The sequence below is a fragment of the Mytilus californianus genome, unplaced genomic scaffold (assembly GCF_021869535.1).
Source record: "Mytilus californianus isolate M0D057914Y unplaced genomic scaffold, xbMytCali1.0.p SCAF_8, whole genome shotgun sequence".
In the NCBI taxonomy this organism is placed as follows: Eukaryota; Metazoa; Mollusca; class Bivalvia; order Mytilida; family Mytilidae; genus Mytilus; species Mytilus californianus.
The window spans coordinates 13361972-13372360 of NW_026262734.1; the positions used below are offsets into that span (position 1 = coordinate 13361972).

At 31.0% G+C, this 10389-nt stretch overlaps 1 long non-coding RNA gene across 1 annotated transcript; it reads left to right on the top strand.

Annotated features, from left to right (window-relative positions):
- Positions 1 to 1138: 1138 nt before the first annotated feature.
- LOC127711234 (uncharacterized) lies at positions 1139 to 6937 on the top strand. The gene is made up of 5 exons (XR_007986607.1): positions 1139 to 1379; positions 2130 to 2783; positions 3527 to 3724; positions 4216 to 4335; positions 4996 to 6937. It is a non-coding gene; the product is annotated as an uncharacterized LOC127711234 (long non-coding RNA).
- Positions 6938 to 10389: the final 3452 nt, after the last annotated feature.

Consider the following 10389-nt stretch of genomic DNA (forward strand, 5'->3'; position numbering starts at 1 on the left):
CAGGTCGAGACAGAGTCAAGACTGGACGAGCATTTTTCGAATCAATTATACAGACTATACCAAGATTGATATTAATTAATCACACTAATTAAGGACAGTCAAGACCAAAGTGGATTACAGAAGTGGTCTATTATTACTGCTTATTTCTATATATATATATATATATTATATGTGCATTTTTTTCCTATTAAATTAGAAGATCAAACAGACAGTAGAAGTGGAATATGCATAAGTACTGATACATGCTGGCAGAAAAAAGGATCTGGCCGATCGTACTACAGCTTATTAGGTAAAAATGACAGTGCTTATTTCATGTCCATTCAGTGTGATCACCTGGTGGGGTGGATCTATAGAAATGCATTTTGCTTGTTAAATATTAGTTACTTTCTTTTTGGAATATACCCCATTATAAAAAAAAGATGTGGTATGATTGCCAATGAGACAACTCTCCACAAGAGACCAAAATGACACAGAAATTAACAACTATAGGTCACCTTACGGCCTTCAACAATGAGCAAAGCCCATACTGCATAGTCATACCCATTAGTCGAGGCATTATACCCCAAATATACACAGCAAAAAGTTTTATATATTCTTACTTGAGGAAGACTAAAAAATCATGATTTAAAATTCCTATGGAGATTTGCATTGAAAACGGGAGATAACTCTGCAAAAAAGGCAGAAATATCAATTAAAATTGATACAAAAATTATAACTTTACCGCTTCTATTCTATAGAATGTATTGATTGTTGATATTTTAGCCTTCTTTAGAGTATAACAAACAACTCTTAAGGTGTTTTCCTATCTTTTATCAAGCTACATTCTAGATTTCGGCATTCATTAGTTGACCATTTATTAAATTTTTCAACAAGTCAAGGTAAAAAATCTCAAATCTAATAAAAATAATACAGCATATATTTTTCTTTTTGTGGTTTAAAGTTTCTTTAAACAAGGTACTGGTAGATGCTGAACAAATATAATATACAGATATAAACTAAACCAAACTTTCACATTATTTTTTCAAAATGGTCACAAAGCCACAAATTTGCAATTTGTTAAATGAAAAAAACAAAAAAATACCCATAACTCTTTGGTTTTGTACATTTCATGAGCAACAACATTTTAGTATATGGGGTTCTTTGATATGCTCAATATAAACCTGTTCTTTTCAAATCTTGGCTTGAACATTGTGATTTAGATATAAAACTTCAATATGTTGCATTTTGAAGAAGTTTCAACACTGATTGGAAAAACCACAGGCAAAGTTGTAAACCATAAGGTTCGCATATCAAGCTGTAGAATTTGTGAAAGGGCAAAGGGCAGAGGTGTCTTACCACGACAACATAAGTGTAGAAAGAATTGGAGTGGTTCGGCAAAGGTATTTACCATATGAAAGCAATACTAATGGTAATAAACAGCACATGATACGCCCATCACTTTTTCAAAGAAAAAGTTCAATTACTTCTCAATGTCATATTTCAAATGAATAAAAATCAAAAGGGAGCTTACATCAATAGATATAAACAATTCACTAAAGTTTCATGAGAATTGCTGAAAGCATTTTTGAGTCATTGTCCAAAACTGGAAAATCCCCCCTTTTTTAATGAATAAAACCCCATAACTCGTAAATGTAAAATCTAAAATTTATAAAAAACCAAAGGGGTCTCACATCAATAAATATAACAATTCATCAAAGTTTTATGCAAATTAGTTAAAGCTTTTTGAGTTAATGTCCTACATGTTGACAACAGAAGAACAGACAGACAACGATATCTCATGATACATCCCGTCATCATTGCATTGTGAAAACAAACAACACCTCAATATTTACTTTGAAAATAAGTTGTAATTTTGAATTGGCATATTCAATGTTTAGTTGATGAAAGTGAATGTGAGGACCATTCATTCTTTAGTGTTTCCAAAACATTTCAATTTCAAAAAATTGGCAGATTATTAGAATTGTTAGATACAACTGTTGAATTAATCAAACCGTGTACGCTTTCATTTTTGAGGAATTTTTACAAAAAATTTTGTCAATGCAAAGTTTAAGGCTTTTGATAATCAAATATGGGGTTGTGGTATCATCTAAATGTTTACTGAATACACATTATTTTAAAAACTATTTCAGGGTATGGAACCAGATATGGAAGTCGAAATGTTAAAGGAATTAGATGAAAAAGGAGTGGATATATTAGAAGTAGTAGGAGATGATGATTCCACAGGTTTTGACTGAGCCAAGAGATTAATAATGCCCAATTCAAAAATGGAAAAAATAAGTGATAGAAATCATATCAAACATAACATTATTTCAAAGATAAATGAACTAAAGCCAAAACACAAAGAGTTAACTGGAATGGTTTGTGAGGCAATTGTTAAAAACTTTACATACGTTGTCAACCAGAATGTAGGTAATCCAAGTGGTATTGAGGACGGCCTACATGCATCAATAAAACACATATTTGGCGAACATGATAACTGCAATGAAACTTGGTGTGGATACCTTAAAGACAAGGATTCCTATATCCATTCAAATCTTCCTCGTGGAAAAGACCTATGTTCGTCTGAACACAGATCAGATCTTGAGAAACTGTTTATTCAAAAAATGGTTCCACAGTCTAAAAAGCTATCTAACTTGGGCTCATCACAGGCAAATGAAAGCTTTAATAACTTAATTGCTCTCAAAGCTCTAAAAACCAAACATTTCTCCACATCAGCATCTTTAAATTACAGAGTCAGCTCAGCCGTACTCCAAAAGAATGAGGGTTATAATTATGTTGCTGAGGTATTATTTGATAAACATCCTATACTTAATTGCAATTAAGACAAATGAACAGAAATTAGCAACTTACATTAAGGCTTTAATAATCACAATGAACATGTAATAAATGCAATCTTACTTCATATATATATATATACTTCTCTATTAAAAAAAATAAACTAAAAAAATATAAAAATAAGAAAATACAGTATGATTGCAAATGAGACATCTATTTACCAGAGACAAAAAGACATATCTAAGCAACTATTTTAGTTCCAAAAATAAATGTATCGTGGGGGGGGGGGCGGGGGGGGGGGGGGGGGGGGGGGGTAGGAAGGCACTTTTTATTTGACCCAACCATGCATACATTTTAAATTGGATATTTCATATAAATATTCAGGCAATCTTTCTTAGATAACCACCACCCATCAAATTTTAATAAAAGTGCTGTCCTACCTCCCATAAATTAATTCTGGAAAAGCCCTTACTTTTACAGCCTTTAAAAATGAGCAAAAAAAACAATACATTATGATATCAACTGTTAAAGATTCCTGGGTAAATATTCTGATTATTCTACATCAGGTCAAGATTAATCTCAATTTTGCCGAATTCTATTCAATGATTGATTATTGCTGCTCAAAATGTAATATTCATACTTCAAAATGCCTTCAACTTTCATTACAAAAGCATACAAAATATGATTTTTTTAAGGAATTATTATAAAGATGATAAAGACTTGCATGATTTTAAATGAATTGATTTTTCAGTTAAACACATCTATAGGCCTGTCACCTGGAAATGAGACCCTAAGCTGGGGTAATAAATTAAACAAGAAGAGAGAGGGCAACAAAAACAGATTAAAAAGCAAACAGGGAAAAAAACAACATAAAGTTCTCAAAAAGAAACGCCTACAAAAACAACAGTGGCTGAAGTCAAAGAAGGGAGAACATACCACAGTTCAATTGGTAATAATTCTTATATTGACAGAAAGTATGATGTGCTTTTTACTTTTGAAGAGGTCAATATACATAATTATTATTATAATAGAAACATAGCATCAATATATACTTTAAAATAGAAACAAGGCTTAGGATATATAAAATAACCTTTGATACATTTGATCATTATATCCAAATAGAAGAATGCAACACCATCAGGTCTATGCATATGTAATATTCATGTATATATTTTTATGTCCCCAAGTCAAAAAAGTTTTCAAATTATAAAGTGACTGTGCAATTAATCACCAACTGTGAAAATGCGTGAGATTTCAGGCAGACATTAAAGTTATATAATTAAAATGAAGATGTAATCATGAAATTTACAAGACTTCTGAAGTATTGTAATTTTTGGGACAATTTAGTCACAAAATATTAATGAATTTTAGTAGATTTTGATATTTTATAAAGTTGAAATTATTTTCTTTCAAAGACTTGGTATATATTATTTTAATTAGGGTTAGAAGATTTTGCAACAATAGACATAGAAGAAATACCTGCAGTTCCTGAAGCTGAAACCTTTACAAACATAGATGATGCACCAATAGTTTGTTTTGATTTAGAGACAACTGGTTTAAGTAAGTTATACATAATTATACTTCAGAAATGAGTTACCTCAATTATAAAAAAATATTTCAGTGGATAATGTTAAAATTGAAAGAACTGGATTTTTTCATGACATCAAAGATATAACAATATCTACAGAAACACATTATCAATGTCTGTATATACTGTGTAAAGCCAAATTTTAAAGTCAATGCATTTTGGCTGCGTTATGAATAAAGTATATTAAGAGGATCATGAATGACTCACCTTGATAATTTAGCTTGCTTTTGATGATTAATCTAATGTTCTTTTTTTCTTTTAGTTGAAATAAAACCAAAAACTGAAAATTGCTGAAACAATACATTTAAGGGGCAATAACTCTTTCATTTTTTTTTTAGCAATTTACACTTTGCATCTACCTTATTTTGGAAGTGAGATAAAATACAAAGATGATAATTTTAGAAAAATATTTACAGACCAGTGGAGCAAAACTTTTTTTTTTTAGTTATTTCAATGAAGAGAGATATGAAATAAGGAGATGTGGTATAATTGCCAATAAGACCATCAACGAAAGTTCAAATGAGGGGGATAGAAGACTTAGTCCTGTTTATAATTTTTTGACAATTAATTGCTTTTTCGTAATACCTTTTACAGTTTAGATGCACAATAATAAACAAAATGTTTAACTTCAGGTATATATTCTGATATAACCCAGATAGCTGCATGCACCAAAGACAGTTCCTTCAGTCGATATATATTTCCAGACCAACAAATTTCAAGAGAAGCATCAGAAATAACAAAAATCACTATTGTAGGACAAAAAATGTATTACAATGGTAATGCTGTTGTTTATAAGCATAAACATGAAAGAATGACTGATTTTTAACTTATTTGTATTTGTCAAGTTTCACAGATAAACCTGTATTGGTAGGACATAATATAAAACGATTTGACTGCCATGTTTTATTTAGACTTTTTGAATTTGTTTAAACTCGTTTCACCTGGCTTGTCATCTTATAGCCAGTCTTTTCTCGTTGATAAACTATTAGGTCAACAGTATGAATCTCATTATGCTGTGTATGACACAAAATTACTTTTTAATTTAGTCACTGAGAAAGGTAATGTTTCTCAATTTATTAGTGAACTTGCTTTTTCACCTAGCTACCCTCAGTTATACCAGATGCAATTGGCCAACTTGAAAACTTTTGAAGAGCTAGTTCAATCAAAATGTCTGTCAAAAGCTATGGCACTAAAGACCAAAAGGTCTAACCTAAGGTTTCAACATTTCCAATTAGCAGTACAACGAAATGACATGGCAGGACTCAAAGCCTTAATGACAGAAAAGTCTTCAACTGGGGTAGTTAGAGTGACATCAAACAAAATAATTATACAAAGAGTATATGAGTATCTAATTAGTCACAAGTAAAGGAAAAATATGTTTGTTAAGGTAGTCAGTCAGTGGTAATACTTTAAGATCATATGATACAGTTACATGGGAGGTCATGAAGTTTTAACGTAAAATATTATTCCTCCTGTATGATAAGAATTAGAAAATTGATCGTTGTTATGCAGAACTTTACCTTAACTAACCTTTTGTTGAAATTCATGATCAGAGATAAACATTAATGTGTACTGTAAATTACTGTAAATGGTAGCGTGAGCCCTGCTGTAATATTTGTAAATGTATTGTAGACATATCTTCATGATATAAACCAAATAGTTTTGATAGTTATACAACTTTATATGAACCTTGAATTTTTTTAGATATCAATTTTTTTAAGTTTGTGTAATAATTTATTGTTGATTGGAAAACCATTTCTTACTGGAGGAGATGCATTTGAGTTTTTAATGCATACATAATCCAGTGAAGTAATCTATCCGGCTATAACCCAAATTTTGTTCATAAAGATAGACTGTATGAACATAGTATGATAAATTTTGACTGTACAGTTTCTTGAAAAAAAGTTCAACTTGAGATAAGAGTTTCATAATATGTTGAGTTAACAGTTCTATAAATCTTAGTCTTTTCTGTGTTTTTTTATATATATTTTGGTGGATTTTTTTATTGCTTGTACAGGCAATTAGAACAAGTATATAGAAATTTTTGGAAAATAGCTTAACAATTATAAAAAAGCAGCAGGAACAATTGTAGTCTCTCAGGTGTTTATATTGGTAAAAAGACATCCAAGGTTATTTAGAAATGTTATTGCTATTGGAACTTTAAAAAATCTATTTATAGATAACATACTTTCATCTATTTGTACAGAAGTATCAAAATACTGTATATTCAAAAAGTAAAATTTTGAATGAGATGTCTGGCATAATTATACTCCTACCTCTGTGGATGGGAAAGAAGGAGATCTCCATCTTTAAAAGATTGAATATGGGATAAAATGATATCAGAAAGACTTATACAAGTTACGGCAAATATATTCAAACAAACACTATTTTGATGACTTCAATCATGACTATTTGATGTTTACATGATGATACATGTATTCACTTATTGGTCAGGTCAATGTTTGTGCTGAACATAGTTAATGAAATTTTACACATATTCATTATGATCTACATTTTGCAAATAATTGTATAATAAACCAAATTAGGGTTAAATCTAGAATTTGTCATGTTGAAGTCCAAAACAAAATGTCTTAATGTTTTTAAAAATTTATATTATTAGCAAGGCTTTTGCAAATTTTATTCAGTGAAATTATTTAACCTAGCTACTACAAACAGTATTTCTAACTGAGAAAAACATGTAATTTATTTGGCATCTTTATTTAATTATATATGTACAAACAAACGTAAGAACAGATATCCATTGAAAATAAAATAAATGTATTAGATCACATGTTGTTGTTTCACTTCTATCAAGAAATATGCTTAGTCATGTTAATTCCCTAAATCAACTCGGTAACACACAAAAAGAAAAACAATTATAATTAAAATCAGCACATAATACTGGATAATCAAATGGAGTGGAAAAAGGGGGGCACTTACTGTGCTGATTATGTGTGGTAGTGATGGTAAGTCTATTTTTTGTCAAATTTATTCGGAATGTATTTTTTTAATATTAAAAAGAAATGAAAAGAAAACAAGAACAAATGCTCACATTTATCTGAATCTTTAATGTGTGATAAAAGAAAGATTAACCATACTAATGGGACATTCTAACTCATATCATAATAAGAAAATAAACAGAAAATGCCATGTTTCCTTTACATAATATTTTATGTTGGTGCTCCTCTAGAAATGAGTCTTATATATAAAGCAAACACAGCCTATTTACACCGAAATCTAATCTGCACATGATACTTAATAATACTTCAAAGTTTGATAAGAAAATGCAAAGGAAACTGCAAGATATCAATCATAACATTTGGTAAAAGCAAACTAAAGTTAGAGAAAGGAAAGGAAAAATTCAGCAATTTTTCAATTTGTAAAGGGGCATAACTCTAGAACGGTTAAAGTGACACCAACAAAATTAAAACTTTGTGTGTGTTGTGTGGTAAAATCATTTTGATAAAGTTTCATAACATTTGGTTGAGGCAAATAAAAGCTGGAGAACGGAAATCAAATCTGGGACGTTCATACGGACGAACAGACTTACATACGGACAAGGGTAAAATTCAATGCCCCCTCAGCTACGATGGGGCATAAAAATTAGCAACTTCTGTCATTTTTTTCCTGTGAATATTCAAAAAGAGAGGTTTTTTCCAATTTCCCCTATATCCATTCAGAAATTAGCCTATTTGTACCCATTTTCAGAAGTCAAAAAATCTCTTGAATGGCCGGTGACCCCCAAATTTTATTCCAATTTTATAAAAAAGAGACTTCAAGCTTTTCAGTATGAAAAAATGAGCAACTTATGTCATTTTGTTTGCTGTGAAAATTTAATGAAAGAGGTTTTATGTCCATTTTCCCTATATTTAGCCTTTTTGCACTCATTTACCGAGGCCAAAAAATCTCTTGGATGGCCGGTGACCACCAAATATTTTTCCAATTTCGTAAAATAGAGACATCACGCTTTATAGTATGAAAAAATGAGCAACTTCTGTCATTTTTGTTTGCTGTGAAAATTCAATCTAAGAGGTTTTATGTCCATTTTCCCTATATCTAGCCTTTTTGCACTCATTTTCACAGGTCAAAAAATCTCTTGGATGGCCAGTGACCCCCAAATTTTATTCCAATTTCATAAAATAAAGACAAAAAGCTTTTCAGTATGAAAAAATGAGCAACTTCTGTCATTTTATTTGCTGTGAAAATTCAATCAGAGAGGTTTTATGTCCATTTTCCCTATATTTAGCCTTTTTGCACTCATTTTCACAGGTAAAAAAATCTCTTCGATGGCCGGTGAACCCAAAATTTTATTCCAATTTCATGAAATAAAGACATCAAGCTTTTCAGTATGAAAAAATGAGCAACTTCTGTCATTTTGTTTGCTGTGAAAATTCAATCATAGAGGTTTTATGTCCATTTTCCCTATATTTAACCTATTTGCACTAGTTTTCACAGGTCAAAAAATCTCTTGGATGGCCGGTGACCCCCAAATTTTATTCCAATTTCATAAAATAGAGACATCAAGCTTTTCAGTATGAAAAAATGAGCAACTTCTGTAATTATGTGTGCTGTGAAAATTCAATCAAAGAGGTTTTATGTCTATTTTCCCTATATCTAGCCTTTTTGCACTCATTTTCACAGGTCAAAATATCTCTTGGATGGCCGGTGACCCCCAAATTTTATTCCAATTTCATAAAATAGAGACATCAAGCTTTTCCGTATGAAAAAATGAGCAACTTTTGTCATTTTGTTTGCTGTGAAAATTCAATCAAAGAGGTTTTATGTCCATTTTTCCTATATTTAGCCTTTTTTGCACTCATTTGTAGAGGTAACAAAATCTCTTGGATGGCCAGTGACCCCCAAATTTTATTCCAATTTCATAAAATAGAGACATCAAACTTTTCAGTATGAAAAAATGAGCAACGTCTGTCTTTTTGTTTGCTGTGAAAATTCAATCAAAGAGGCTTTATGTCCATTTTCCCTATATATCCATATAGCCTATTTGCACTCATTTTCAGAGGTCAAAAAATCTCTTAGATGGCCGGTGACCCCCACTTTTTTTTGGATTTTTTCAATAACCATGCTACAAAATTTAAGTTCACAAAGTATAAGAAAATTCTGTCATTTTTTTTCTATACCCCTGAACTACCTTAAGTCTATTTCTAAGATGCTATAAGCAATAGCTTATATATATGTTGGACTCTAAAGTGCAATGGTCACGCTTAAGTTCGATGGTCACACTAAAGTGCGATGGTTGTTTGTGTTTAAGTGCGATCAGATATCACACTAAAGTCCGATGGTCTAACGGAAATGTGGTTCAGACAATGGTTTTTATATTATATGAGTTCAAGAGTCATGTACACACCAATGCAACTTACAAACACCCAACTCTGATAAATATTGATTTGTATTACCATCAAAACTTTCGGCAAGCTTTGTCTACTTGAGGTACACATCAACTGCACCTCATGTACAGACCAATGCAATTAAATACACCCAACTCTTATGAATATTGATGTGTATTACCATCAAAACTTTCGACAGGCTTTGTCTACTTGAGGTACACATCAAATGTACCTCTAGTACAGACCAATGCAACTGACATACACCCAAGTCTGATAAATATTGACATCAAGTACCGAAAAATTCAATATAGACACACCCAAATATAATGAATATTAATGTATTTTACCATCAAAACTTTGGACAGGCTTTGTCTACATGAAGTACACATCAACTGCACATCAAGTACAGACCAATTCAATCTACAAACACCCAACTCTGATAAATATTGATGTTTATTACCATGAAAATTTTCGACAGGCTTTGTCTACTTGAGGTACACATCAACTTTACCTCAAGTACAGACCTATTTAATCTACTTACAACCAACCCTAATGAATACTAATGTGTGTTATCATTACAACTCTCGAAAGGAGTTGTCTACTTGAGTTACACATCAACTGTACCAAAAGTACAGACCAATTCAATCTACATACTCCCACTCCCGATGAATATTGATGTGT